Source organism: Suncus etruscus, chromosome X (assembly GCF_024139225.1).
Source record: "Suncus etruscus isolate mSunEtr1 chromosome X, mSunEtr1.pri.cur, whole genome shotgun sequence".
Classification (NCBI taxonomy): domain Eukaryota; kingdom Metazoa; phylum Chordata; class Mammalia; order Eulipotyphla; family Soricidae; genus Suncus; species Suncus etruscus.
This window is the reverse complement of record NC_064868.1, coordinates 45,927,937-45,955,697: the sequence shown is the minus strand read 5'-3', so window position 1 is coordinate 45,955,697 and position 27,761 is coordinate 45,927,937. Positions and strand designations below refer to the sequence as shown.

General features: G+C 31.4%; 1 protein-coding gene and 1 non-coding gene across 2 annotated transcripts in view; one reads left to right on the top strand and one right to left on the bottom strand.

Moving 5' to 3' along the window:
* Window positions 1-27,761, bottom strand: part of MAOA (monoamine oxidase A) — an 857,322-nt gene that overhangs the window by 532,694 nt on the left and 296,867 nt on the right. The window lies entirely within an intron of this gene.
* On the top strand, window positions 27,127-27,232 carry LOC126000258 (U6 spliceosomal RNA). The gene has a single exon (XR_007492613.1). It is a non-coding gene; the product is annotated as a U6 spliceosomal RNA (small nuclear RNA).

Below are 27,761 nucleotides of genomic sequence, written 5' to 3'. Positions count from 1 at the left end.
GGAGTGTATAATTTTAGAATAGAATTTAGAATTTTTATTTGATAAAAAAATTTAGAATTCTAGAATGGAATTTAGAATTTTAGGATAGCATTTAGAATTTTAGAATTCCAAATTTGTAATTTGAGTTTAGAATTTATAATGTTAGAATGGAATTTAAAATTTTACGTTAGAATAAGAATTTTAGAATTTAGAAATTTGAATTTTGAATATAGAATTTAGAATTTTAAAATGGACTGTTGAATTATAGAATAGTATATAAAATTTAGAATTTGGATTTGAGAATAGAATTTAGAATTTTACATTGGAATTTAGAATTTTAAAGTGGAGTTTAGAATTTTAGGATAGAAATTAGTATTTTAGAATTCCGAATTTGGAATTTTAGATTGGAATTCAGAATTTTAGAGTAAAACTTAGAATTTTAGGATAGAATTTAGAATTTTAAAATTCAGAATTTGGAATTTGAGATTAGAATTTAGAATTTTCGAATAGAATTTAGAATTTTAGAATTTATAGTTTAGGCTTCTAGAATTCCAAATTTTGGAATTTGAGATTAGAATATAGAATTTTAGAATGGAATTTAGAATTTTAGGATAGAATTTAGAATTTTAGAATTCCGAATTTGGAATTTGAGGTTAGAATTTAGAATTCTATAATGGAGTTTAGAATATTAGAATAGAATGTAGATTTTAGAATTTTGAATTTATGGTTTGATAATAGAATTTAGAATGTTAGGTTGGAATTTAGAATTTTAGAATTTAGAGTTTAGGCTTTTAGAATTCTGAATTTAGAATTTGAGATTGAATTTAGTATTTTAAAATGGAATTTAGGATTTTAGGATAGAATTTAGAATTTTGGTTTGATAATAGAATTTAGAATATTTGAATGTAATTTAGAATTTTAGAATGGAATTTAGAATTTGAGATTGGAATTTAGAATTTTAGAATGGAATTTAGAATTTAAGGATGGAATTCAGAATTTTAGAATTCAGAATTTGGAATTTGAGAATAGAATTTAGAATTGTAAATTGTAGTGTAGTGTTTTAGAATAGAATTTACAATTTTGATTTGATAATAGAAGTTAAAATTTTTGAATGGATTTTAGAATTTTAGAACGGAATTTAGAATTTTAGGATAGAATTTAGAATTGTAGAATTCCGCATTTGGAATTTGAGAATGGAATTTAGAATTTTAAAATGGGGGCCCGGATAGATAGCAGAGTGGCGTTTGCCTTGCCAGCAGCCGATCCAGGAGCAAAGGTGTTTGGTTCGAATCCCGGTGTCCCATATGGTCCCCCATGCCTGCCAGGAGCTATTTCTGAGCAGCCAGCCAGGAGTAACCCCTGAGCAATGCCGGGTGTGGCCCAAAAACCAAAAAAAAAGAATTTTAAAATGGAGTGTAGAATTTTAGAATAGAATTTAGAATTTTTGTTTGATAATAGAATTTAGAATATTTGAACGGAATTTAGAATTATAAAATGGAATTTAGAATTTTAGAATGGAATTTAGAATTTTAGGATAGAATTTAGAATTTTAGAATTTCGAATTTGTAACTTGACATTAGAATTTAAAATTTTAGAATAGAATTTAGAATTTTAGAATTCAGAAATTGAAATATGACTATAGAATTTAGAACTTAAAATTTAGAACTTAATAATGGAATTTTAGAATAGTATCTAGAAATTAGAATTTTGATTTGATAATAGAATTAAGAATTTTAGATCAGATTTTAGAATTTTAGAATGGAATTGAAAATTTTAGGATAGAATATAGAATTTTAGAATTCAAAATTTGGAATTTGAGGTTAGAATTTAGAATTTTAGTATGGAGTTTAAAATTTTAGAGTAGAATTTTGAATTTATGATTTGATTATAGAACTTAGAATGTTAGAGTGGAATTTAGTATTTTAGAGTGGAATTTAGAATTTTAGAATTTATGTACAGGCTTTTAGAATTTCAAATTAAGAATTTGAGTTTAGAATTTAGAATTTTAATATGGAATTTAGAATTTTGGGATAGAATTTAGAATTTTCGAATTCAGAAATTGGAATTTGAGAATTGAATTTTGAATATTAAAATGTAGCGTAGAATTTAAAAATAGAATTTAGATTTTTGATTTGATAAGAGAACTTAGAATTTTAGATTGGAATTTAGAAATTTAGAATGTAATTTAGAATTTTACGATAGAATTTAGAATTTTAGAATCCAAATTCGGAATTTTAGTGTGGAATTTAGAATTTTAGAATGGAAATTAGAATTTTAGGAAAGAGGGGCCGGAGAAATAGCATGGAGGTAAGGCGTTTGCCTTTCATGCAGGTCATCGGTTCGAATCCCGGCGCCCCATGTGGTCCCCTGTGCCTGCCAGGAGCAATTTCTGAGCCTGGAGCCAGGAATAACCCCTGAGCACTGCCAGGTGCGACCCAAAAACCAAAAAAAAAAAAAAAGAATTTTAGGAAAGAATTTAGAATTTTAGAATTCCGAATTTTGAATTTGAGGTTAGAATGTAGAATTTTAGAATGGAGGTTAGAATTTTAGAATAGAAATTAGATTTTAGAATTTTTAATATATGGTTCGATAATAGATTTTAAAATGTTAGATTAGAATATAGAATTTTAGAGTGGAATATAGTATTTTAGAATGGAGTTTAGAATTTTAGAATAGAATTTAGATTTTAGAATTTTGAATTTATGGTTTGATAATAGAATTTCTAATGTTAGATTGGAATTTAGAATTTTAGATTTTTAGAATTTTTAGAACTCTAAAATTCTAAATTCTATTCTAAAATTCTAAGTTCCATTCTAAAAATCTATATTCCAATCTAAAAATCTAAATTCCATTATCAAATCAAAATTCTAAATTCTAGATACTATTCTAAAATTCTACACTCCATTTTAAAATTCTAATTTCTATACTCAAATTCCAAATTCTGAATTCTAAAATTCTAAATTATATCCTAAAATGCTAAATTTCATTCCAAAATTTTAAATTCCAATCTAACATTCTAAATTCTATTTCTAATTTTAAATTCCAATCTAACATTCTAAATTCTATTATCTAATAGATTTTAGAATTTTTCAATGGAATTTAGAATTTTAGAATGGAATTTAGAATTTTAAATTAGAATTTAGAATTTTAGAATTCAGAATTTAGAATTTGAGAATAGAATTTAGAATTTTAAAATGGACTGTAGAATTTTAGGATAGTATCTAGAATTTAGAATTTTGATTTAATAATAGAATTTAGAATTTTAGAATGGAATTTAGAATTTTAGGATAGAATTTAGAACTTTAGAATTCCAAAATCGGAATTTGAGACTAGAATTTAGGATTTTAGAATGAATATTAGAATTTTAGGGTAGAATTTAGATTTTTGAATTCAGAATTTGGAATTTGATAACAGAATTTAGAATTTTAGATTGGAATTTAGAATTTTAGAATGGAATTTAGAATTATTGGATAGAATTTAGAATTTTAGAATTCAGAATTTGGAAATTGAGGTTAAAATTTAGAATTTTAGAGGGACCTAGTAGCGCCGGTGGAAGCGGCCGAGAGAGCCCCCGTTTCCCCACGCAGCCGACTGGCCAAGCCCCTTCCCCAGGGACCTAGGAGCGCCGGCAGAAGTCGCCGAGTGAGCCCCCGATTCCCCCGCCTGGCCGCCTGGCCCAGCTCCTTCCCCAGGAACCACAAGCGCTGAGGAGAGTGGCTTGAGGGAGCCCATTCCTCTGGGTGGTCGCCTGGAAGGGCAACTTGAACAACTCGAATAGACAGGGGAGATAGGGCCAGCCCTCTGGCCCCTCAGGTGACCTAGAACAGTCCATCCCCTAGGGCACTGGAGTGGATCAGGGACTCCCCAAGGACGAGGGCTCTGGGTTGGGCGGAAGGAACTCTTTCAACGGAGGCTTCGAGGGGGCGGAGCTCCATTGACTCTCAGAGAGAGGAGGGGGGATAGAGAACTAGGCTCAACAGCGCCAGCAACCATTGTGGCCAGGAGCGGAACTGCACCACTGACAGAACTAAGGAGCAGAAAAGGGACGAGACCCACAGGGAAGGCTGACCTCTAGGCAGCAAAGGGGAGGAGAAAGAGCTAGGTTCAACAAGCTCACCCAACAGGCCCCTCTAGAACCACCTTCAGGAAAGGGACCAAAGCAGGCCGAAAATAGAAGCCACAGCACTCCAAAACACACCATTAAATTTAAAGAACCATGCATAAATCAAGGAGATCGCTAATAACTGGAGACACCATGACAAATCCTAGCAAGTGCCCAAGTCCACCAAAACGCATAAATCCAGGAGAAGAAGACTTAAAAACGGTAATGAGGAAGGAAATGCAAGAATTTCTAAAAGAAATGAAAGAAACCTTAGCTACCGAATATTAGAAATCCATGGAAGAACGAATCAGCCAAATTAAAGAAGAAATGTCAAAGAACATGAGAGAGTCCATACAGAAAGAAGTGAAGGACTTAAAAGACAAAGTAACAAGCCTTACGAGCAGAAACACAAAGTTGGAGAAGCACATCGAAGAGCTCGAAGGAAAACTACAATCAAAAAAAGATCAAGAAACCAACAAAGAAATAAAAGGCAAAGCACTGGAAGGAAAAATCCAATATCTAATGAACAAAGACAAAAGAAACAATCTAAGAATTGTGGGTATACCAGAAGAGGAGGAAATAGGGAAGGGGGAAGAACAGGTAGTCAGGGAGATAATAACAGAGAACTTCCCCACCCTCTGGAAAGACACTTCAGGACAAATCCAGGAAGTCAAGTGGGTCCCTAATAAAACGAACCCTAGTAAGCCAACACCAAGACACATAATAATCCAAATGGCAAAAAACAAAGAGAAGAGGAACTCCTGAAAGCAATAAGGGAGAAAAAAACCTCAAGTACAAAGGAAAGGACATAAGAATCAAACCGGATATCCCATTTGAAATAATTCAAGCAAGAAGACAGTGGAATGACATATTTACACGACTGAATGAAAGAAATTTCCAACCCAAGGTCCAATACCCAGCAAAACTATCATTCATATGGGAGGGCAGACTAAAAACATTCTCAAACATGAACGAACTTGAAATATTTGTGCAAACCAAGCCGATCCTAAGCGACTTACTCAGAGATAAATTACACAATCCAAACCCCCGATTGTAACAACAACCACTCCACACAATACAACTGCACTACAGTCCTCTCTATCAATAATTTCCCTAAATGTGAACGAACTAAACTCTCCAATTAAAAGACACATAGTAGAGAACTGGGTTAGGAAAAATAAACCGGACTTCTGCTGTCTGCAAGAAACACACCTACAGTTACAGGATAAGCACAGGCTTAGAATAAAAGGATGGAAAGTAATTTTTCAGGCCAATGGAAAACAAAAAAGAGCAGGGACAGCCATTTTTTTTATCAGAACAAAGTGTATTCAACCTCAAGAAAGTGATCAGAGACAAAGAGGGTCACTACTTACTGATCAGGGGAACATTAGATCAAGAAACACTAACCCTGGTCAATATCTATGCACCTAATGTAGAGTCAGCAAAATATGTGAGGCAAGAACTGGCAAACCTGGAGAAACACATGAAGGGAAATGTGATAATAGTAGGGCACATCAATACTCCACTATCACTACTGGATAGATCCACCAAACAAAAAAATAGCAAAGAAATAAGAGCTCTAAATGAAAAATTAGAAGATTTAGGGCTAATAGATTTATATAGAGCCCTCCGTCCCCAGAAAGCAGAATACACATTCTTCTCAAACCCACATGGAACCTTCTCCAGAATTGACCATGTCTTAGGATACAAAGCCAACCTATATAAGACCACAAAGGTAAGGATCATAAGTACCCTTTCAGATCACTATGCAACAGAGGTTAAAATTGATGTCAAGAAGAAGCAATGGAGAAAAACTAATAACTGGAGATTAAACAACATGCTGCTCAACAACAGCTGGATCAAAGAACAACTCAAGGAAGAAATAAAAAGATTCCTAGAGAAAAATGACAATGAAGAGAAAACATGTCAAAATTTATGGGACACAGCAAAAGCAGTAATTAGGGGGAAACTCACAGCAATACAGGCCTATGTCAAGAAACAGGAAAATAAAAAAACTAACAGTTTAAAAGATCACCTCAAAGAATTGGAACAATAGCAACAGAGAAATCCAACCAGAACTAGAAGGAAAGAAATAATAAAAACCAGAGCAGAAATAAACAACATCGAAACCAAGAAAACAATACAAAAAATCGATGAGACCAGGAGTTGATTTTTCGAAAAAATAAACAAGATAGACAAACCATTGGCAAAACTCACCAAAAAAAAAGAGGGAAAACACCCAAATCAGTAGGATCACAAATGAAAGGGGAGAGATTACAACAGAACCCGAAGAAATACAACATATCATGAGATCATATTATGAACAACTATACTCAACTAGGTTAGAGAACCCAATAGAAATCGACAGATTCTTGAGCAAACAACCTCTTCCAAGACTGGAAAAGGAAGATCTAGAAAGCCTAAACAGACAAATCACCTCAGAGGAAATTGAAGATGTAATTAAAAAACTCCCTAAGAACAAAAGCCCAGGCCCAGATGGATTTACAGCTGAATTCTATCAAACATTTCAAGAAGACTTACTACCACTTTTCCATAGGCTTTTCCAAACCATAGAAAAAACAGGAATCCTCCCCAACTCCTTTTATAAGGCTAATATCACACTCATTCCCAAAGAAGGCAAAGACACCACCAAAAAAGAAAACTACAGACCAATCTCACTAATGAACATAGATGCAAAGATACTTAACAAAATCTTAGCAAACGAATCCAACACCTCATCAAAAAGATCATACATCATGACCAAGTGGGATTCATACCAGGAATGCAAGGTTGGTTCAACATACGCAAATCAATCAACATCATACATCACATCAACAACATGAAAGACAAAAACCACATGATCATATCAATCGATGCAGAGAAGGCGTTTGACAAAATCCAACATCCTTTCATGTTAAAGACACTCAGCAAAATAGGGTTAGAAGGAACTTTCCTCAAGATAGTTACAGCTATATATGAAAAGCCTACAGCCAACATTATACTTAATGGCGAGAAACTAGAAGCATTCCCACTAAGGTCAGGAACTAGACAAGGCTGTCCACTCTCTCCAATCTTATTCAATATAACCTTACAAGTCCTAGCAATAGCAATCCGACAAGAGAAGGGAATCAAAGGAATTCAAAGAGGGAAAGAGGAAAACAAGCTATCTCTATTTGCCGACGATATGATGATATACATCAAAAAACCCTAAAGAGTCCACAGTAAAACTCCTAGAAACAATCAGCCAATACAGCAAAGTGGCTGGATACAAAGTCAATACACAAAAGACAGTAGCGTTTCTATATACAAACAATGAAGTTGAGGAGAGAGAGAGATTAAAAATACAATTCCATTTAAGATAGTATCAGAAAATATCAAGTATCTAGGAATCAACCTTACAAGAGATGTGAAAGACCTATACCAGGGAAACTTCAAAACGCTTCAGAAAGAAATTGAAGACAATGTAAAGAAATGGAAGAACATCCCATGCTCATGGATAGGTAGAATTAACATAGTCAAAATGAGTATCCTACCCAAACTTCTATATAGATTTAATGCAATCCCTATCCAAATCCAGACACAATTCTTTAAAGAAATAGAACAATCAATCACAATATTCATCTGGAACCACAAAAGAGCCAGGATAGCAAAACACATACTGAAAAAACAAGAAGGTGGGTGGAATCTCCTTACCTAACTTGAAACTATACTATAAAGCCATAGTAATCAAAACAGCATGGTACTGGAACAGAGACAGGACCTCAGAGCAGTGGGTTAGAACAGAATTCCCAGACATAAACCCCCAGATATACAGCCAACTAATATTTGATAAAAGAGGCAAGAATCTGAAATGGAACAAAGAAAGCCTATTCAACAAATGGTGTTGGCACAACTGGAAAACCACATGTTCAAAAGTGAAAATCAACTCATACCTCACTCCTTATACAAAAGTCAACTCAAAATCGATCAAAGACCTTGAAATCAGACCCGAATCTATAAAGTTTATCAAGAATAAAATAGGGAGAACACTCGAAGACCTATATATCAAAAAGGTCTTCGAGAATGGAGCACCAATGGCAAGAACCTTAGCAGCAAACATAAACAAATGGGACTACATCAAACTAAAAAGCTTCTGCATGGCGAAAGAAACCTTACTTAATGCAAGAATACAGTTAACAGAATGGGAAAAAATCTTTTCACAAGACATATCAGATAAAGGGCTGATATCTAGAACTTACAAAGCACTCAGAAAACTGAGCCCCTCAAAACCAAATAAAGCCATAAAAATGGGGAGAAGAAATGAATAGACACTTCTCTGAGGAAGACAGAAGGATGGCCAACAAACACATGAAAACATGCTCACCTTCACTCATCATCAGAGAGATCCAAATCAAGACAACAATGAGATACCACTTTACACCAGTGAGGATGGCTAACATCAAAAATACTGAGAACAATCTTTGTTGGCAGGAATGCGGTATGAAAGGAACTCTCATCCACTGCTGGTGGAAATGCCCCCTAGTCCAATATCTATGGAGAACAGTCTGGAGAGTGCTCAAAGAACTCAGAATTGATCTCCCTTTTGACCCAGCAATTGCACTCCTAGGTATATACCCCCAAGTTGGAAGAACATTCATTCCAAAATACGTGTGCACCCCACTATTTATCGCAGCACTCAGTATAATAGCCAAATCTTGGAACCAACCGCGATGTCCAACAACAGATGAATGGAACATTAAGATGTGGTATCTATACACAATGGAATATTACATGGCAGTCAGAAACGATAGAATCACAGATTTTGCAGCAACGTGGATGGACCTAGATCATGTTATGTTAAACGAAGTAAGTCAGAAGACAAAAGATAAACACAGAATGGTAGCACTACTCTGAAGCACATAGAACATACATCTCAATCACAACTAATACTTAACAATCAAATAACAGGGTCTAACAGGGTAGAAACTCCAAACACTGTAATAGTCAACATATACCTGGGAACAGTACCCAAAACACATGAAAAAGGAACAACACAAACTCTCGACTACACATTATACCACAAAGAAAACAGCAACACCAGAACAGCAGCATAGAGAGAACAGGTACGTAATCAACCTTCTACAATAATGGCCCATAATAATCCTGTAGAGATCGTATACAGGAATACAGGTAAAGAATACCGAGTGAGTGAGTAAGAAATGGCTGGATGTGGGGGTTTCTGGGCAGAGTGCTGATTGCTCTACCTGCAGAATCTCCACCCGACTGTCCTTCTTTTGAGGAAACTGAGGACCTGAAGGGAGCCCTGTCCTACACTTCTCTGTCTTTCCTGAACTCTGGAAGCTCACCTCCTAGCCCTTGGAAGTGAAACCCCAAAAAACTGAAGCTACCCAGCAAGTGAGTGAGTAAGAAATGGCTGGATGTGGGGGTTTCCAGGCAGAGTGCTGATTGCTCTACCTGCAGAGTCTCCACCCGGCTGTGCTTTTTCTGAGGAAACAGAGGACCTGAAGGGAGCCCTGTCCTGTCTTTTCTGAATTCTTGAAGCTCTCCTCAGAGTCCTGGGAAGCGAACCCCAAAAATGCAGCATTCTGAAGCTGCCCAGCGAGCGAGTGAAAACTATGCCTGTCCAGTGGGGCCCGACTGTGAAAAACTGTGAGTGCTGACTGTGTGTCTCTCTACTATCCTGTTGCTTGAAACCCTTGAGAGTGGGCTGAAAAGAGGCTCCAGAAGGCACTTAGCTCCACTTCGCTACGCAGCCGTGCGCTCTTTCTTAAAAAAGAACACCATCACAAGAAGAAAAAAAACCACACTTAGAACTGTGTTGGATCACAGAAGCAAGAATTTCTCTCCAGACTGTCTTCTCTGCTGCGTGCTCGGGCCTAAGATTTGATCCTGTGTGAGGCTTCATCCAAGGAGGAATACCCTACCTTGGAGGCACGTCGGCCCATCCAGAAATGGCGGAGCCAGAGAAGTGTGCTGCCTGCATCATATAACCAATGAATACCACCACAACACGTAGAAAAACCCACAATACAAGTGTGACAATGGGGAAACAACGCAGGCCAGCATCAGACATAGAGAATGAAGATTACAATTCTGATGACCAGTTAATGACCAACCAACTAATCAACCTCTCAGATAAGGACTTTAGAGTAGCAATATGGAAGATGCTCAAAGACCTCAAAAAAACCATGGATAGAGTGGAACAGACCACTAATAAAAATCATGAAAATATGAAGACAGAAATCACAAAACTCCAAACTGAAATAACATGTCAACTAACAGGCCTGAAAAAATCAGTAAACGAAGTGAATGACAAAATGGATAAGCTCTGGGACAGGGTATCAGAAGCTGAGAATAGACTTGGTGCTGTGGAAGATGAGATACATAACAATTCCATACAGCAGGAGAGATTGGAAAAAAAAGTTAAAGCAAATGAACAGACAATGGAAAAATTAGTCAAAGAATGGGAACAGATGAAAATAGATAAGATCAACAGAAACAAGTTAAGAATCATTGGAGTCCCAGAGACCCAAGAAGAAAATTTCCAGGAAGAATCAATGGTAAAGAACATCATTAAAGAGAAACTTCCAGAGCTAAAGAACATAGGTGATCAAATCCTGCATGCCCGAAGAGTACCAACCAAAAGAGACCCCAGAAAAACCACCCCAAGACACATCCTAGTCACAATGACGAATCCCACAGATAGAGACAGAATTCTGAAAACAGCAAGATTAAAAGGGGAAATTACGTTCAAGCGAGCATCCTAGAGATTTACAGCATACCTGTCACCAGAAACACTCAATGCCAGAAAGCAGTGGTGGGATATTGTGACAAGACTGAATGAAATGAATGCTTCACCTACAATACTGTACCGAGCAAAACTCACTTTCCGATTTGACGGAAGAATACATGGTTTCAAAGACAAAAAACAGCTCAGAAACTTTATAGACACAAAACCAGTCTTAAGAGAAAAACTGAAAGACCTAATCTAAGACAAGACTACCCAAAAGACACACCAAATTTTGATATAAAGATGGCATTAAATCCCAGGAAATTCTTTCTCTCAACGTCAATGGACTAAATGCACCAGTTAAGAGACACAGAGTGGCTAAATGGATCAAAAAACTCAATCCAATCTTCTGCTGCCTACAAGAAACGCAACTGAATAGTCAGAACAAATATAGACTCTAAATAAAAGGCTGGAGAAAAATTATCCAAGCAAACAACACCCATAAAAAAGCTGGAGTGGCCATACTAATATCAGATAATGCAAAGTTTATACTCAGGAAGGTTGTAAGGGACAAAGATGGGCATTTTATATTAATCAAGGGATATGTAGAGCAAAAAGAAATAACTCTCCTAAACATATATGCACCAAATGAGGGGCCAGCAATATATTTAAAACTGCTGTTGACAAATCTGAAAAACAATATCAATAACAACACAATAATTGTGGGGGACCTCAACACTGCTTTGTCAACACTGGATAGGTCAACCAGACTGAAACCCAACAAGAATATACTAGACCTGAGGAGAGAAATGGAAGAAAGAGACCTAGTGGATATATATAGGACACTCCATCCCCAGAAACCTGGATACACATTCTTCTCCAATGTACATGGGACATTCTCCAGGATAGACTACATGCTGGCACATAAAACATACCTCCATAATATCAAGAGGATAGAAATTTTGCAGACTACCTTCGCTGACCACAAGGCTCTGAAATTATTTGTGAAATCCAAAGGGACTCAGAAGAAAAACTTTAACACCTAGAAGTTAAACAGCCTCATACTCAATAACCAGTGGGTCCGAGATGAAATCAAGGAGGAAATCAAAAGGTTCCTGGAAACAAATGACAATAAAGACACAAACTATCAGAACTTATGGGATACAGCAAAAGCAGTACTGAGAGGAAAATTTATAGCTTTGCAAGCACACATCAGGAAGGAAGAACGAGCTTACCTGAGTAGCTTAATGACACAGCTAATAGAACTAGAAAGTGCTCAACAAAAGGACCCAAAAATAGGAAGACAGAAGGAAATAACAAAGCTGAGAGCAGAAATCAACGAAGTGGAAACCGAAAAAACAATCCGAAAGATCAACGAAAGCAGAAGTTGGTTCTTTGAAAAAATAAACAAGATTGATAGACCACTGGCAAACCTAACAAAGAAAGAGAGAGAATTATTAATGAAAAAGGCGAGATCACTACTGATATGACAGAGATTCAAAGTGTAATCAGAAACTACTTTGAAAAACTTTATGCCACTAAAAATGAGAACCTGGAAGAAATGGATAAATTCTTGGACTCATAATCTTCCAAGGTTGAAGGAAGAGGATGTAGCATATCTAAACACCCCCATCACCATTGATGAAATAAAAATGGTAATCAAAAGTCTGCCCAAAAACAAAAGCCCAGGCCCAGATGGATTCACTAATGAATTCTTTCAAACTATCCAAGAGGAACTACTACCAATCCTGGCAAGACTCTTTCATGAAATTGAACAAATGGAAACACTCCCAAATATCTTTTATGAAGCCAACATCACCCTGATACCTAAACCAGACAGAGATGCTATGAAAAAAGAAAATTACAGACCAATATCGCTGATGAATGCAGATGCAAAGATCGTCAAGAAAATACTGGCAAATAGGATTCAATACCTCATTAAGAAGATCATCCACTACGATCAAGTAAATTTCATCCCAGGAATGCAAGGCTGGATTAACATCCGTAAGTCTATCAACATAATACACAACATCAACAACAAGAAAAATAAAAAACCACATGATCATATCAATAGATGCAGAGAAAGCATTTGATAAGGTCCAACACTCATTCTTGATCAAACCTCTCAGCAAGATGGGAATGGAAGGAATCTTTGTCAATATTGTTAAGGCCATCTACCACAAGCCAGTGGCAAATATTATCCTCAATTGAGAAAAACTAAAAGCCTTCCCTCTAAATTCTAGCACAAGACAAGGCTGTCCTCTCTCACCACTCCTATTCAACATAGCACTGGAATTACTTGCTATAGCGATTAGGCAAGAAAAAGTTATCAAGGGAATCCAGATAGGAAAGGGAGAAGTCAAGCTCTCACTGTTTGCAGATGACATGATGCTCTACTTAGAAAACCCTAAAGACTCTGCCAAAAAGCTTCTAGAAACAATAGACTCATATAGCAAGGTGGCTAGCTACAAAATTAACACAAAAAAATCAATGGCCTTTCTATACACCAATAGTAATAAGGAAGAAATGGACATTAAGAAAACAACCCCATTCACAATAGTGCCACACAAACTCAAATATCTTGGAATCAACTTGACTAAAAATGTGAAGGACGTATACAAAGAGAACTATAAAACTCTGCTCCAAGAAATAAGAGAGGACACGCGGAAATGGAAACACATACCCTGCTCATGGATTGGCAGGATTAACATCATCAAATGGCAATACTCCCCAAGGCACTATACAGATTCAATGCTATACCTCTAAAGATAACCATGACATTCTTCAAAGAAGTGGATCAGGCACTTTTGAAATTTGTTTGGAACAATAAACACCCTAGAATAGCTAAAGCAATCATTGGGAAAAAGAATATGGGAGGAATTACTTTCCCCAACTTTAAACTTTACTACAAAGCAATAGTTATCAAAACAGCATGGTATTGGAATAAGGACAGACCCTCAGATCAGTGGAATAGGCTTGAATACTCAGAAAATGTTCCCAAGACATACAATCACCTAATTTTTGATAAAGGAGCAGGAAATCCTAAATGGAGAAAGGAAAGCCCCTTCAACAATTGGTGTTGGCACAACTGGCTAGCCACTTGCAAAAAATTAAACTTAGACCCCCAGCTAACATCATGTACGAAGGTAAAATCCAAATGGATTAAAGACCTCGATATCAGACCCCAAACCATAAGATATATAGAAGAACACATAGGCAAAACTCTCCAGGACATTGAGACTACAGGCATCTTCAAGGAGGAAACTGCACTCTCCAAGCAAGTGAAAGCAGAGATTAACAGATGGGAATATATTAAGTTGAGAAGCTTCTGCACCTCAAAGGAAATAGTGCCCAGGATACAAGAGCCACCCACTGAGTGGGAGAAACTATTCACTCAATACCCATCAGATAAGGGGCTAATCTCTAAAATATACAATTCACTGACAGAAATTTACAAGAAAAAAACATCTAATCCCATCAAAAAATGGGGAGAAGAAATGAACAGACACTTTGACAAAGAAGAAATACACTTGGCCAAAAGACAGATGAAGAAATGCTCCACATCATTAATCATCAGGGAGATGCAAATCAAAACAACAATGAGATACCACCTCACACCACAGAGAATGGCACACATCACAAAGAATGAGAACAAACAGTGCTGGCGGGGATGTGGAGAGAAAGGAACCCTTATCCACTGCTGGTGGGAATGCCGTCTAGTTCAACCTTTATGGAAAGCAATATGGAGATTCCTCCAAAAACTGGAAATCGAGGTCCCATATGATCCAGCTATACCACTCCTAGGAATATACCCTAAGAACACAAAAATACAATACAAAAATCCCTTCCTTACACCTATATTCATTGCAGCACTATTTACCATAACAAAACTGGAAACAATCAAGATGCCCTTCAACAGCCGAATGGCTATAGAAACTGTGGTACATATACACAATGGAATATTATGCAGCTGTCAGGAGAGATGAAGTCATGAAATTTTCCTATACATGGATGTACACAGAATCTATTATGCTGAGTGAAATAAGTCAGAGAGAGAGAGAAAAACGCAGAATGGTCTCACTCATCTATGGGTTTTAAGAAAAATGAAAGACATTCTTGCAATAATAAATTTCAGACACAAAAGAGAAAAGAGCTGGAAGTTCCAGCTCACCTCAGGAAGCTCACCACAAAGAGTGTTGAGTTTAGTTAGAGAAATAACTACATTTTGAACTGTCCTAATATTGAGAATGTATGAGGGAAATGCAGAGCCTGTTTAGAGTATAGGCGGGGGTCGGGTGGGGAGGATGGAGATTTGGGACATGGGTGATGGGAATGTTGCACTGGTGATGGGTGGTGTTCCTTTTATTACTGAAACCCAAACAGAATCATGTATGTTATCAAGGTGTTTAAATAAAAAAAAACAATGATGAACAATAAAGAATAACTAGGGGCCGGCGAGGTGGCGCTAGAGGTCAGGTGTCTGCGTTGAAAGCACTAGCCAAGGAAAGATCGCAACCGCTGTTCAATCCCCTGGTTTCCCATATGGTCCCCCCAAGTTAGGGGCAATTTCTGAGCGCTTAGCAGGAGTAACCCCTGAGCATCAAACGAGTGTGGTCCAAAAACCAAAAAAAAAAAAAAAAAAAAAAAAAAGAATACCACGGCAAACCACTGACTCCAATGGAAACATCCCATAGCACTACGTATTAATGCCTCTATCTTACTATATTTAAAATAACCTCTCAGCTTTTCTGTCCACAGGCGTTCTTGGATAAAAAGGGCGGACAAGCTAAGATGGCAGCTCGGGATATCACACGAGATACCATACCTAGTTTGCAATACGAGATGACCCCGAGAAAACTCTTTAACATACACTTTATCTCTAGGTTTACCTTCTTTTAGGGTTTCAAGCACGTGACCAGGCAGACCACCAAAGCAGTAACAGCGACGTACAGACTCAAACTACATGCTCTATTCATTGAACACATTCAAGCAAACTAGCATTCCCTTGCTATTCTCTCCTCTCTCCTCACCACTTTCTTTTTTATTTTTTTCTTTTCTATTCTTTTCTTTACTTTCTATCTTTTCTCTTCTCCCTTTCTTTCTAATGTATTTTTCTCTTTTTTCCCTCCCTACCCCTTTCATATACCTTACCCTTTCCCCCCTCTGGAAATCCATCTATCCCTCCACCCCTCAATCCCATCCATATTAAATCCCCTCAATCCCCTCTATATTAAAACACTTCACCCTCAGTCCTTAATCTATTAGGCAACAAGATCGACCTCCTAACCCAGCACCCAAGAGAAGGGACACCCAGTCAAACCCACACCTCGTCCCGGGCAAGAAAAGACAGCCAACTCCCCTGTGGACTCATGCTGCGAGGCCTTCCCTACCAACTCCTAATGTGGACTGTTTCTTGAAACCGGACCTAGGTCCAAAAGTATCCCCAATGCAAGAACTCTTCCAAGACCTCCTTGCTGCAAATTTTTACCATCCTGAAGAAGGTCAGGGGGTGTGATAGGAAGATGCCTGGGAACCCACACATCATAAGAAAAACCCAAAAGACAATGGGAAAAACTGTACTTCCAACATAGGCATAGGACCTGTAATACACCACCTCGTTACCTGCTCTCCCCCAAATGTAAGGTAGTCTTTTGCACCACTTTGGTCCTTTAAAAAATTCGCTAACTCATTTTATTTCTTTTTTTTTTCTTTTCTTAAATTTATTTATTTATTTTTTTAAATTTTGGTCCTACATATACATTTGCAAGCACATACATTTTTATTTATTTCTTTTTTTTATCATTTTTGGGTATGTGACCTGTGTCTGTTATCCCCTCTGTCCACCCCCAACTACACCGACAATATAATGTAGCACCACTTCCCCCTGCAAAGACACACTAAATAAAGGGGAAATCTTATATATAAAAAAGAGCTCTTATCTACTAGAGATAGGAACTCATAATTGTTTACAATACAGGGATATCTCCTACCTTGAAAATATGTCATGTGGAATCAACTTAGACCTCAGGTGATTAGATACCATTCATCCAGCCTTGAACCCTAGCTCCCAAACATAGAATCGGCACAGCTCTTCACAACAGCTGCAGGAAACAAACTCCATCTGGAACAGCCTTAATACTGCAGGATCAACAACAAGGGCCAGCTCTAACATGATATCCTAACATTGAGGAAAATGTGAACAACTTTACCTGAGAGCAGATTAGCATACCTTACCAGCTAATGACAAGACAAAACCAGAAGACTCGGCACCCTTTGGTAGGTCCAAAAGCCAAGATCGTGACTTACAGATGACTGGCTACTAGAACTACGACCAGACAGTATACATCTTGGGACCAATAAAAAAGCCCTAGTTTAGGGTTTGAACTATGACTTGCACAATAATCATGATCCCCAGTCCCAAAGGTCTGACAGAGACAACTGCAACAGAATGGGGCTTCTGGAAGCACAAAGAAAGACGCTATCCTAGGTGCCATCCTAGGTTCAGTGCAAAGACCAAGATCACCAACCACAGAAGATGGATTAAAACGACACTGAGGTAACAGAACCTCTAGAACCACAAAGACTGACTTCACCATAAGTCCCACCTCAGGATCTGTGCAGATACTGAGACCTCTAAACACAGAGCTCTAATTGTATCACCATGGACAGAGCAGTAGTCTTCCACACACCAAAAAAAAAAAAAAAAAAAAAAAAAAACACCACCGGGAGAATAAATGATCCTGAGCAAAGTCTAGAGCTGATCCCATGACAGTATACTCCAAGGATGGAGAAACCCCATATTTCTTAGGCCAAGTGAATTCCTTTTCAAATGACCCCAATATTTACTGTGCCAGGGCAGGAGGGGAAAAATCAAAAATACAAAAATCACAAAACCTTGGTTATTTTATATATATATTTTTTACCTTCATTTATTACTGTTATTATTATTTTTATTTACCTATCTATTTTGGTCGATTTCTCTGATTGGGTGTGATTATTGAAATCAATGTCCCCAATTATACTTATTTTTTTCTCTTCTTTTCTCTTCTTTCCTTATGTGCTATGCCATGTTTCTTATTTCAAGACCATGGCGTGTTTTTGGTTTGTTTGTTTGTTTGTTTTTGTTTGTTTTTTTGTTTTGTTTTGTTTTTCGTCTATTCTTTGTGGTGCTTATCGATATAGCTGGAGTCCTCACTGGAGAATTGACACATTTTTTTGGTACTGGTGGAGTGTTTCACCTTCTTTTTCTCCTTCATCTCCCAAATCGATGATGAGAGCCTCTAGAAGGATTCCACCCATTTTTGGAGTATTAGACTCTTACCCCAGTTTATATATCTTCGGCAAAACCACGCAACTTGAACTAGCTAGTCCTGCCTACAGTTAGAGGCGGAGATAAGGGAGGCATCAAGACCAAACAGGTGAAAGACTACTAAGTAGTGGGTTGGATACAGAGGGGACCACATATTCTAGCCACCCTGGGGGTGAGGGAAGAGGAGATGGGAGGTAGGACAAAAACGGAGGTGTAGGGAGGACAATTTGGTAATGGGAATCCCCCCTGATTTTATGCAAATATGTACCTAAAATGTTATTGTCAACAATATGTAAGACACTATGATCAAAATAAAAATTATATTAAAAAATTTAGAATTTTAGAATGGCGTTTAGAATTATAGAATAGAATTTCAACTTTATGATTTGATAATAGAATATAGAATGTTAGATTGGAATTTAGTATTTTAGAGTGGAATTTAGAATTTTAGAATTTAGATTTTAGGCTTTTAGAATTTCGAATTTGGAATTTGAGATTAGAATTTAGAATTTTAGCATGGATATTAGAATTATAGTGTAAAATTTAGAATTTTAGAATTTCGAATTTGGAATTTGAGGTTAGAATTTAGAATTTAGAATGGAGTTTAGAATTTTAGAATAGAATTTAGATTTTAGAATTTTGAATTTATGGTTTCATAATAGAATTTAGAATATTAGATTAGAATTTAGAATTTTAGAGTGGAATTTAGAAGTTTAGAATTTAGAGTTTAGGTTTTAGAATTCGAATTTAGGAATTTGAGATTAGAATTTAGAATTTTAGGATAGAATTTAGAATTTTAGAATTCCGAATTTGGAATTTGATGTTAGATTTTAGAATTTTAGAATAGAGTGTAGAATATTAAAATATAATTCAGAATTTTGATTTGATAATAGAATTTAGAATATTAAATTGGAATTTAGAATTTTAGGATAGAATTTAGAATTATAGAATTCAGAATTTTGAATTTGAAATTGAATTTAGAATTTTAGAATGGAGTGTATAATTTTAGAATAGAATTTAGAATTTTGATTTGATAATAAAATTTAGAATTTTAGAATGGAATTTAGAAATTTAGGATAGCATTTAGAATTTTAGAATTCCAAATTTGTAATTTGAGTTTAGAATTTAGAATGTTAGAATTGAATTTAAAATTTTAGGTTAGTATAAGAATTTTAGAATTCAAAAATTTGAATTTTGAATATAGAACTTAGAATTTTAAAATGGACTGTTGAATTTTAGAATAGTATATAAAATTTAGAATTTGGATTTGATAATAGAATTTAGAATTTTCGATTGGAATATAAAATTTTAAATTGGAGTTTAGAATTTTAGGATAGGAATTAGTATTTTAGAATTCCAAATTTGGAATTTTAGATTGGAATTCAGAATTTTAGAGTAAAATTTAGAATTTTAGGATAGAATTTAGAATTTTAAAAATCAGAATTTGGAATTTGAGATTAGAATTTAGAATTTTCGAATAGAATTTAGAATTTTAGAATTTATAGTTTAGGCTTTCAGAATTCCAAATTTTGGAATTTGAGATTAGAATATAGAATTTTAGAATGGAATTTAGAATTTTAGGATAGAATTTAGAATTTTAGAATCCTGAATTTGGAAATTGAGGTTAGAATTTAGAATTTTAGAATGGAGTTTAGAATATTAGAATAGAATTTAGATTTTAGAATTTAGAATTTATGGTTTGATAATAGAATTTAGAATGTTAGATTGGAATTTAGAATTTTAGAATTTAGAATTTAGGCTTTTAGAATTCTGAATTTAGAATTTGAGATTGAATTTAGAATTTTAAAATAATATTTAGGATTTTAGGATAGAATTTAGAATTTTGGTTTGATAATAAAATTTAGAATATTTGAATGTAATTTAGAATGGAATTCAGAATTTGAGATTGGAATTTAGAATTTTAGAAAGGAATTGAGAATTTGAGAATAGAAGTTAGAATTGTAAATTGTAGTGTAGTATTTTAGAATAGAATTTACAATTTTGATTTGATAATAGAAGTTAAAATTTTTGAATGGATATTAGAATTTTAGAACGGAATTTAGAATTTTAGGATAGAATTTAGAATTTTAGAATTCAGAATTTGGAATTTGAGAACGGAATTTAGAATTTTAAAACGGAGTGTAGAATTTTAGAATAGAATTTAGAATTTTGGTTTGATAATAGAATTTAGAATATTTGAACGGAATTTAGAATTATAGAATGGAATTTAGAATTTTAGAATGGAATTTAGAATCTTAGGATAGAATTTAGAATTTTAGAATTCCAAATTTTTAATTTGAAATTAGAATTTAAAATTTTAGAATAGAATTTTGAAATTTAGAATTCAGAAATTGAAATATGAATATAGAATTTAGAACTTAAAAATGGAGTGTAGAATTTTAGAATAGTATCTAGAAATTAGAATTTTGATTTGATAATAAAATTAAGAATTTTAGATCAGATTTTAGAATTTTAGAATGAAATTGAAAATTTTAGGATAGAATATAGAATTTTAGAATTAAAATTTGGAATTTGAGGTTAGAATTTAGAATTTTAGAATGGAGTTTAGAATTTTAGAATAAAATTTTGAGTTTATGATTTGATTATAGAACTTAGAATGTTAGATTGAAATTTAGTATTTTAGAGTGGAATTTAGAATATTAGAATTTATGTATAGGCTTTTAGAATTTCGAATTTGGAATTTTAGTTTAGAATTTAGAATTTTGGGATAGAATTTAGAATTTTAGAATTCAGAAATGGAATTTGAGAATTGAAGTTTGAATATTAAAATGGAGCATAGAATTTAAAAATAGAATTTAGATTTTTGATTTGATAAGAGAACTTAGAATTTTAGATTTGAATTTAGAAATTTAGAATGTAATTTAGAATTTTACAATAGAATTTAGAATTTTAGAATCCGAATTCGGAATTTTAGTTTGGAATTTAGAATTTTAGAATGGAAATTAAAATTTTAGAAAAGAATTTAGAATTTTAGAATTCCGAATTTTGAATTTGAGGTTAGAATGTAGAATTTTAGAATGGAGTTTAGAATTTTAAAATAGAATTTAGATTTTAGAATTTTGAATATATGGTTCTATAATAAAATTTAAAATGTTAGATTAGAATTTAGAATTTTAGAGTGGAATATAGAATTTTAGAATGGAGTTTAGAATTTTAGAATAGAATTTAGATTTTAGAATTTTGAATTTATGGTTTGATAATAGAATTTTTTTTGACCTTGCCGGCCCCTGATAATAGAATTTTTAATATTAGATTGGAATTTAGAATTTTAGACTTTTAGAATTTTTAGAATTCTAAAATTCTAAATTTTATCCTAAAATTCTAAGTTCCATTCTAAAAATCTAAATTCCAATCTAAAAATCTAAATTCTATTATCAAACCAAAATTCTAAATTCTAGATACTCTTCTAAAATTCTACACTCCATTTTAAAATTCTAAATTCTATATTCAAATTCCAAATTCTGAATTCTAAAATTCTAAATTTTATCCTAAAATGCTAAATTTCATTCCAAAATTCTAAATTTCAATCTAACATTCTAAATTCTATTATCAAATCTAAGTTCTAGAATGGACCTTAGAATTTTAGAATAAAATTTTGAATTTTATAATTTAAAATTTGGAATTAGATAATAGAATTTTAAATTTTAAAATGAAGTGTAGTATTGTAGAATAGAATATAGAATTTTGAATTTTGATTTGATAATAAAATTTAGAATTTTAGAATGGAACTTAGAATTTTAGAGTGGAATTTAGAATTTTAGAACTTAGAGTTTAGGCTTTTAGAATTCAGAATTTGGAGTTTGAGATTAGAATTTAGAAATTTAGAATGGAATATAGAATTTTAGTGTAGAATTTAGAATCTTAGAATTCAGAATTTGGAATTTGAGTATAGAATTTAGAATTTTAAAATGGAGTGTAGAATTTTAGAATAGAATTTAGAATTTTGATTTGATAATAGAATTTAGAATTTTTGAATGCAATTTACAATTTTAGAATGGATTTTAGAATTTTAGGATAGAATTTAGAATTTTAGAATTCCGAATTTGTAATTTGAGAATAGAATTTAGAATTATATAATGGAATTCAGAATTTTAGTATTGAAATTAGTATACAAAATTCAGAGTTTGTAATTTGAATATAGAATTTAGAATTTTAATATGGAGTGTAGAATTTTAGAATAGAATTCAGAATTTCGAATTTTGATTCGATAATAGAATTTAGAATTTTAGATTGAAATTTAGAATTTTAGAATGGGATTTATAATTTTAGGATAGAATTTAAAATTTTAGAATTCCGAATTTGGAGTTTTATTTTGAAATTTAGAATTATAGAATTCAGAATTTTGAATTTGAGAATAAAATTTAGAATTTTAAAATGGAGTGTAGAATTTTAGAATAGAATTTAGAATTTTGATTTGATAATATAATTTAGAAGTTTTGAATGGAATTTAGAATTTTAAAATGGAATTTAGAAGTTTAGAATGGAATTTAGAATTTTAGAATGGAATTTTGAATTTTAGAATTCAGAAATTGGAATTTGAATATAGAATTTAGAATTTTAAAATAGAGTGTAGAATTATAGAATGGTCTCTAGAAAATAGAATTTTGATTTGATAATAGAATTACTTTAGATTGGAATTTAGAATTTTAGAATGGTACTTAGAATTTTAAGATAGAATTTAGAATTTTAGAATTTCTATTTTGGAATTTCAGGTTAGAATTTAGAATTTTAGAATGGAGTTTAGAATTTTAGAATAAAATTTAGATTTTATGATTTGATAATAGAATTTAGAATATTAGAGTGGGATTTAGTATTTTAGAGTGGAATTTAGAATGTTAGAATTTAGAGTTTAGATTTTAGAATTCGAATTTGGAATTTGAGGTTAGAATATAGAATTTTATGAAGGAGTTTAGAATTTTAGAATAGAATTTAGATTTTAGAATTTTGAATTTATGGTTTGATAATAGAATTTAGAATGTTAGATTGTAATTTAGAATTTTAGAATGAAATTTAGAATTTTAGAATTTAGAGTTTAGGTTTTAGAATTCCACATTTGGAATTTGAGATTAGAATTTAGAATTTTAAAATGGAGTTTTGAATTTTAGGATAGAATTTAGAATTTTGGTTTGAATATAGAATTTAGAATATTTGAATGGAATTTAGAATTTTAGGATAGAATTTAGAATTTAGAATTCGAATTTGTAATTTGAGATTAGAATTTAGAATTTTAGAATGGAATTTTAGAATTCTGAATTTGTAATTATAAATTGGAATTTAGAATTTTAGAATGGAAATTAGAGTTTTAGCATAGAATTTAGAATTTTAGAATTCAGAACTTGAAATTTGAGGTTAGAATTTAGAATTTTAGAATGGAGTTTAGAATGTTAGAATAGAATTTAGATTTTAGAATTTTGAATTTATGGTATGATAATAGAATTTCAAATGTTAGTTTGGAATTTAGAATTCTAAATTCTATTCTAACATTATACACTCCATTTTAAAATTCGAAATTCTATTCTCAAATTCCAAATTCTGAATTCTAAAATTCTAAATTCAATCCTATAATTCTAAATTCCATTTTAAAATTCTAAATTCTATAATTCTAAATTCCACTCTAAAATTCTAAATTCCAATCTAGCATTCTAAATTCTATTATCAAATCATAAATTCAAAATTCCAAATTCTATTCTAAAATACTATACTTTATTTTAAAATTTGAAACTCTATTCTCCAATTCCAAATTCTCAATTATAAAATTCAAAATTTTATTCTAAAATTCTAACATCCAGTCTAAAATTCTAATTTCCAATCTAAAATTCTTAATTCTATTACCAAATCAATATTCTTCATTTTAAACACTATTCTAACATTCTACACTCTATTTAAAAATTCTAAATTCAATTCTCAAATTCCAAATTTTGAATTTTAAAATTCTAAATTCTATCCTAAACCTTCAAATTCCATTCTAAAATTCTAAATTTTATCTGCAATTCCAAATTTCGAATTCTAAAATTCTAAATTCTATCCTAAAATTCTAAATTCCATTCTAAAATTCTAAATTCCAATCTAACATTCTAAATTCTATTCTCAAATCAAAGTCCTAAATTCTATTTTAAAATTCTACACTCCATTTTATAATTTTAAATTCTCATCTTCAATTCAAATTCTGAATTCTAAAATTCTAAATTCTATCCTAAAATTCTAAATTATATTCTAAAATTGCAAATTCTGAATTCTAAATTTCTAAATGTTATCCTTAAATTTTAAGGTCCATTCTAAAATTCTAAAGTCCATTCTAAAATTCTAAATTCCATTATCAAATCAAAATTCTAAATTGTAAATACTATTCTAAAATTCTACACTCTATATGAAAATTCTGAATTCTATTCTAAAATTCTAAATTCTAATCTCAAATTCCAAATTCGGAATTTTAAAATTCTAAATTCTATCCTAATATTCAAAATTCCATTCGAATTTTAAATTCTAATCAAATTCTTAATTCTATTATCGAATCATACATTCTAAATTCTATTTTACAATTCTAAATTCCATTCTAAAATTCCAAATTACAATCTTACATTCTAAATTGTATTATCCTATCATAATTTCAAATTCTAAAATCTAAATTCAATTTCAAAATTCTAAACTACATTCTAAATTCTAATCTCTAATTCCAAATTATGAATTCTAAAATTCTAAATTCTATCCTAAAATTCTAAATTCTATTCTAAAATTCTAAATTCCCATCTAAAATTCCAAATTCTGTTATCAAATCTAAATTCTAAATTCTAGATACTATTCTAAAATTCTACACTCCGTTTTAAAATTCTAAATTCTATATTCAAATTCCAAATTCTAAATTCTAAAATTCTAAATACTATCCTAGAATTCAATTTACATTCTAAAATTCTAAGTTTCAATATAAAATTCCAAATTCGGAATTCTAAAATTCTAAATTCTGTCCTAAAATTCTAAATTCTATTCTAAAATTCTAAAATCCAATCTAAATTTCTAAAATTTATTATCAAATCAAAATTCTAAATTCTAGATACTATACTAAAATTCTACACTCTACTTTAAAATTCTAAATTCTATATTCAAATTCCAAATTCTGAATTCTAAATTTCTAAATTCTATCCTAATATTCTAAATTCAATTTTAAAATTCTAAATTCTAAGCTCAAATTCCAAATTTTAATTCTAAAATTCTAAATTCTATCCTAAATTTCTAAATTCCATTCTAATATTTTATATTCCAATCTAAAATTCCAAATTCGGAAAACTAAAATTCTAAATTCCATCCTAAAATTCTAAATTCCATTTTAATATTCTAAATTCCAATCTAACATTCTAAATTCTATTATAAAATTCTAAATTCTAAATTCTAAAATCTAAATTCTATTCTAAATTCTAAACTCCATTCTAAATTCTAAATTCTAATCTCAAATAACAATTTCGAAATTCTAAAATTCTAATTTCTATGGAAAATTCTAAATTCCAATCTAAAATTCTAAATTCTATTATCAAATGAAAAATCAAAATTCTAAATTCTATTCTAAATATCTACACTCCATTTTAAAATTGTAAATTCTATTCTCAAATTCTAAATTCTGAATTCTAAGATTCTAAATTCTATCCTCAAATTCTAAATTCCATTCTAAAATTCTAAATTACAATCTATAATTCAAATTTCAGAATTCTAAAATTTTAAATTCTATCCTAAAATTCTATATTCCATTCTAAATTTATAAATTCTTATCTAAAATTCTAAATTTTACTATCAAATCAAAATTCTATATTCTAAGTGCTATTTTAAATTTCTACACTCCTTTCTAAAATTCTATATTCAAATTCCAAATTCAGAATTCTAAAATTCTAAATTCTATCCTAAAATTGTAAATTCCATTGTAAAATTCTAAACTGTAATCTCAAATTACAAATTCCGAATTCTAATATTTGAAAATTTATTTTCAAATTCTAAATTCTAATCTAAAATTCAAACTTCCATAAAAAATCTAAATTGTATTATCAAATCAAAGTCCTAAATTTTATTCTAAAATTCTACTCTCCATTTTAAAATTTGAAATTCTATTCCCCAAATTCAAATTCTAAATTCTAATATTCTAAATTCTATCCTAAAATTCTAAATTCCATTTTAAAATTCTATATTATAATCCAAAATTGCAAATTCTGAAATCTGAAATTCTAAATTCTATCCTTAAATTCTAACGTCCATTCTAAAATACTAAGGTCCATTCTAAAATTCTTTATTCCATTATCAAATCAAAATTCTAAATTTTAAATACTATTCTAAAATTCTACACTCCATTTTAAATTTTAAATTCTATTCTAAAATTCTAAATTCTAATCCTAAATTCAAATTCAAATTCAAATTTGAATTATTCAAATTCAAATTCAGAATTATAAAATTCTAAATTCTATCGTAAAATTCAAAATTCCATTCGAAAATTTTAAATTCTAATCTAATTCTTAATTTTATTATAGAATCATACATTCTAATTTCTATTCTAAAATTATAAATTCCATTCTAATATTCTAAATTATAATCTAACATTCTAAACTGTATTATCCAATCATAAATTCCAAATTCTAAAATCTAAATTCTATTCCAAAATTCTAAACTCCATTCTAAATTCTAAATTCTAATCTCCAATTCCAAATTATGAATTCTAAAATTCTAAATTCTATCCTAAATTCTAAATTCCATTAGAAAATTCTAAATTCAAATTTAAATTCTATTATGAATTTATAATTATAAATTATATTTAAATTATATATATTGAATTATATATTTATATTATATTAAATTTTAAATTATATTTATAACTCTATTATGAAATCAAAATTCTAAATTATAGACACTATTCTAAAATGCTACACTCCATTTTAAAATTCTAAATTCTATACTCAAATTCCAAATTCTGAATTCTAAAATTCTAAATTCTATCCTAAAATTCTAAAGACAATGCTCGCTTCGGCAGCACATATACTAAAATTGGAACGATACAGAGAAGATTAACATGGCCCCTGCCAAGGATGACACGGAAATTCGTGAAGCGTTCCATATTTTTAAGTATTTAAATATAAAAAAAATAAAGATAAAAACTCTAAAGTCCATTTTAAAATTCTAAATTTTAATCCCAAATTCCAAATTTGGAATTCTAAAAGCCTAAAATCTAAATTCTAAAATTCTAATTTCCACTCTAAAATTCTAAATTCCAATCTAAAACTCTAAATTCTATTATCAAATCAAAATTCTAAATTTTAAATACTATTCTAAAATTCTACATTCCATTTTAAAATTCTAAATTCTATTCTCAAATTCCAACTTCTAAATTCTAATATTCTAAATTCTATCCTAAAATTATAAATTCCGTTCTAATATTCTAAATTCCATTCAAAAATTCTAAATTCTATTATCAAATCAAAATTCAAAATTTTGAATTCTATTGTAAAATACTACACTTCATTTTAAAATTTGAAATTCTATTCTCTAATTCCAAATTCTAAATTATAAAATTCAAAATTTTATTCTAAAATTCTAAGGTCCATTCTAAATTTCTTAATTACAATCTAAAATTCTTAGTACTATAATCAAAT